This window comes from Triticum urartu, chromosome 2A (assembly GCF_056163025.1).
Source record: "Triticum urartu cultivar PI428250 chromosome 2A, HENAU_Tu73, whole genome shotgun sequence".
Classification (NCBI taxonomy): Eukaryota; Viridiplantae; Streptophyta; class Magnoliopsida; order Poales; family Poaceae; genus Triticum; species Triticum urartu.
Genome location: NC_141874.1, coordinates 735,173,783 through 735,178,678, shown reverse-complemented (window position 1 = coordinate 735,178,678; position 4,896 = coordinate 735,173,783). Strand labels below are relative to the sequence as shown.

The following is a 4,896-nucleotide window of genomic DNA, read 5'->3' as shown; positions in this document are numbered from 1 at the left end:
CTCTGAAATGCATCTATATACATCCGTATTTGGTTCATAATGAAATCTCTACAAAGATTTATATTTAGGAACGAAGAGAGTAATTAACAAGATGAATACATCTAATTTCGATGAACAGATCATATGTACTGCTAGTTGAACCTACAAAACATGGAGGAGCAAGGCGTGGCGTGTGCACGGTGATGCATATGGCGTGTGGATGGTGCAGTCTCCGGTTTGGGCCTATGGGCCATGTCGTGGGTGGTGAGGCAGAATTCCAAAGCTGGGCTAGACTCTTGTTTTGGGCTGAATTAGTTAGCTAGCACGTTGTTTATTGCATCAGTTTCATTCTTGTACATACACGGAGCTCCGCATTTTGCGGCGAATTGCGACCGCAACGCAGACAGGAGGCGTGCAACAGGGCCGGCCCATTGAAAGGCACCAGCGAGTTGTGTAGTAAAAATAACAAAAACAGAAGTGACGAACTGAGGAATCTCAAACATTTTCTGAAAAAAATTGGAACAAAATTCAAAATGAGAACTTTTATAGAAATTATGAACAATTGTTTTAAAACATGATCAAAAAATGAAAACGCAAACATTTATGAAAGTTAAAAACAATTTTTTTCAAATGAGAACATTATTTATAGTCTACAAACAATTTTTGAATTTGTGATTTTTTTAATAATGTGATCATTTTCTGAAATATGTAATTATATTTTTAAAAAATTTAGAACATTTTTATAAAAGAATAAAAATATTTTTTAGAATACTTTTTTTAGAATTTTTGAATTTTTTTTAAAACAAGAACATTTTTTATATTAAAGAATGAATTTGAAAATGTGAACACTATATAAAATTCATGAACAGTTTTGAATTTGCGGACAATAAATTTTAAACATCTATGTATTTTTGAACAGGAGCAAAAAAAATTGTAAATCCTATTCTTTGGAATTTCTGATTTTTTAGAGCAATATGATTTTCAAAATTTCTGAACAAACTTATAAAATGACAGCACTTTGTAATATTTCAAACGGAAAAAATGAACAAATTTTGAAAATGCAAACATTTTGAAAATTTCTAAATATCTTTTGAAGGAATTTAAATTTTGAAAAACAAAAATAAATAAAAAACCAAATAAAAGAAAAAGAAACATAAAAGATAAAAAGAAAAAGGAAAGGAAAGAGAAAGAGAAAAAAGAGAAACGAAAAAAAGAAAATTAAAATAACTGGTTCAGTTCCCGAAACCAGAAAAAAAAACCGGCTGGAAACCTTTCCCAAAATTGGTAGAAAACCGTCCCTAATAGCTACGCTGAACTACTATAATGGGCCCTGTCCCATTGAGCGCTTCCCCTTGCTCGCCTCTGCGAAGGTCCGCCAATTTGATGCAGTATGCGTCAAATAGGGAATTCCGTACATATATACTCCTTGAAGTTCCTTAAAAAAACACCACACTCCTTGAATGGAGCTGGGCCCACCCCTACATGCAAGGCTCGCACCGGTGCGTGTATTAAATTTGCGTCGATATGTGAAGCTCACTGCAACTAGATTGACTTAACACAGTGCTGGCTCGAGCGAGATTGAGAGAGATCCAGTTGCTTTTTGAGAATTTGATGGATCAGGAAGAGATGTACTGGATCCAAAGAGGTAGAGCCAACTGACTATTCCATGGAGACCGAAATACCGCTTATTTTCACAATGCAGCAACATCCAGAAAGAAGAGAAACCAGATTAAGAAACGATTGGACGACGCAGGTGTTTGGCATGAAGGTACGGACCAACTAAAAGCTCATGTAACTAGTTATTTTGCTAATCTTTTAACATTGGAGGTCCTTGTTCCAATCCCGGTTGTCCTATCTCAGGTTAAAAAGAAGTGTTACCATTGGGATGAATGAAGCGCTATTAAAGCCATATACAGCAGAGGAGGTCCGAAAGGCTTTGTTTGATATTAGGAATCTTAGAGCATGATGCCCAGATGGACTACATTTTATATTCTATAAACGTTTTGGTCAATGTTTGGTGATGATGAAGTTACAGAAGTTCTTGCTGCTGTTAATACTAGAATCTTTCGTGAAGGATGGAACGACACTACAATAGTGATCATCCCTAACGTAATTAATCCGTAGGAAGGTACACAATTCAGACCTATCAGCCTGTGTAATGTGGTCTATAAGGTAATCTCTAAAATGTTGGCTGCCCACCCACTACACCATGACAAAAATTTAAGGGCAATTAACTGCCGGGAATGATCAAGAATTGGGGTCAATTAACTGCCTCCAAAGCTCTATATGCCGGGCAAGATTATGTGGTTAGACTAAAACTAAAGCATCCTTCCCTTTTGGATCTTCAATTCTGCTATGAATGAATATGCAGCAGCAACCCATCTAAGAAAAATGACACATATCCATGCAAATCACTAGCACCAAGTCGAGTGCACATTCCAGTACAATCTTATCAGTTAATGTTCTTGACAAAACTTCTATAGTCCTGAAAACGGCGGAATACAGTATTTTGTTGAGAAAAAAGTGCTATCTTGTTTTTCTGTAGAGGGATTTCACTCTTTGCTATGTGACAGATTGACAGTTGTGCTTACTATCTCCAATGTTGACGTGGAAACTGCAGAATCATATTTGCGCACTGTGGAAAAAGCTGGGATTGTGATTGATATGCAGGTTAGATAATAAGGTATAAGGCTCTTATACGCTGCTGTATAAGGTTGCGATGAATGTCCTTTTGGGGGCTCTCATAGAAGAAAGTTATAATTTTCTCATACCCTGTTATATAAGGCTCTATACACTGCAGGATCTTTTGATTTTAGTTTGAATACCTTGTAATTTGTTTCTATCGTTGCATGTTATCGTTTGACTCAATTTCGAATACCTCAAAGATTGCTTTTTCTAGTACTTATGCTTTCAAGGCCTTATTTAGTTTTGTAAAAAATAATGATTTGTGTTGGCTTGCGATATTTAGGCGAGGATTGAAATTTAGTAGTACAAACAAACCGTGATGCAGTGACACGACATAGTAGGTAGTTCTAATACTATGGATGCAGATCGAGGTTGTTTGTAAAGTTATGCAGAAGCAACCATGACAGCCGGTAGCAGTCCTCACATCTAGAAGGTATTACATCTTCTTAGAATTCTTGAATATTACACTAATGAAAAGATATTTATGTTTCCATTATTAAATAGGCAAGGCGTATAATGAACTAGCCCTTGCAAAAATTAGACCTTACCATGGATCCCTTTATACCCATTTGGAATTACAAATTTAGTTCTGATCCCAAGGGCTATTCTATTGAAAAGCAATCATAGCTTGCCATCTTGTCTGAAAAGCAATCATAGCAAGCATCGACACTCTGGGAGCTAACATGATATTTTCTCCTCTCACATGCTGAAGACTAATTATTTTTCTGAGTCAAGCATGTGTTTGAAAGTAGGAGCCTACAAGTTTCTTATTTTCTCCTGAGCAACTAGTACTTTTTTTGGTTTTCCTGGAAGATTAAAATTGTGCCTACTTTCAAACACATGCTTAAGTACTTTTATTCTGAATCAACCAGCAGCTCTGTTTCTTAAACAATTCTATAGCTACTACTGAAACTTTGCACACAATTTGGACAAACATCATGGATTAATAAGAGGGACCACACAACTATATGTTCAGCAAACCAACATTCTTTTATTTTGAGCAACCTATATTCATTTCAGCAAATGATTTATGTGCCTGCAAACTCTTCTTTTTGTTGAATCAACATTTTTATGAAACCCATGTAGCAGATTTAATCAGAGGGCTGTTCAGTTGGTATACATTCTCATAATTATTCTCATAATTATTGATTCTCACTGTCTAGCACTAGTACACACTACACACAGAACAAACATGTACAAAAAAAGACATCCTGCATTGCTACTGGATTGCCAGTAATTAATCCTTACCTACAGTTTTTGAATGTTTTATTAACTTGACAGCAATCAAAAGAAATTAATATACCAAAAGAAGGTGACTATTGGTAAATATTTATAGTGATAGGTTAAATTGGTCTTTCTGATGATCCATACATAGTGCATAATCTATTCTTATGAGTACATATAGGGTGACACACATGTGTATTTTTCATTTGGATGATTTGATTTTCTTTTTCAGCCATGCAACTTCTATGTTTGGAACATGGGTTCTTCCAAGCTGATCTATTTGGCCATTTCCTTTTTTTACAGGTCACCAGTATAATGCCCCTTTGCATCCACAAGTTTCTAGAGGTGTGTTTGGTGAGCTAAAAAGGATCTTCTGCTGGGATATGTTTCTACCTAAAACCAGATCTTATATTTTGCATTTTGTCTTTTATGTAATACTTTGACTTACGAACCTACAAATCTATGCATGTGTACATGTAGACCTGATGGATGTTCTGTTACTGGACTTGTATGCCTATGTGTGCACGTAGGCACACATGATGGAATTTTGTGCTTTTGGCTGTCCTGGACTTATGAACCTATGTATGGATGATAGATTGCTTATATATATACACGCACACATTATCTATTAAGTGATGCAATCTTAATTACTGGATGCATGTGTGTTGTTATATATAGATGACACAAAATAGACTGAAGATAAATGCTAGTTGTTGAAATACATGTATACAATATACAGGAGATCTGTTTGTTCGCAGTGGACACAAATACAGGCAGTTTACCTGCCGGGGAACTCTTCTGTCCGCCCTGAATTGTAAGCCTGCCGGGAAAAAGCTGTATGCCGGGAATAGTTCTAACTGCCGGCGAAGGTGTGAATATGAAGGGCAGAGAATCTGCCGGGGTTTATACTAACTACCGGGAATTGTTTTCCCCAACGGGACTTTCAAGGGAAGTTCCTAATTGCCTGCAAAAAGCATTCCCGGCAGTTAGTCTGCCTCCAATGGCTAC

At 36.3% G+C, this 4,896-nt stretch overlaps 1 long non-coding RNA gene across 1 annotated transcript; it reads left to right on the top strand.

The window, feature by feature from the left end:
• The first annotated feature begins 2,290 nt into the window (after window positions 1–2,290).
• On the top strand, window positions 2,291–4,538 carry LOC147987378 (uncharacterized). The gene is made up of 2 exons (XR_015615287.1): window positions 2,291–3,097; window positions 4,192–4,538. It is a non-coding gene; the product is annotated as an uncharacterized LOC147987378 (long non-coding RNA).
• The last annotated feature ends 358 nt before the right edge of the window (window positions 4,539–4,896 follow it).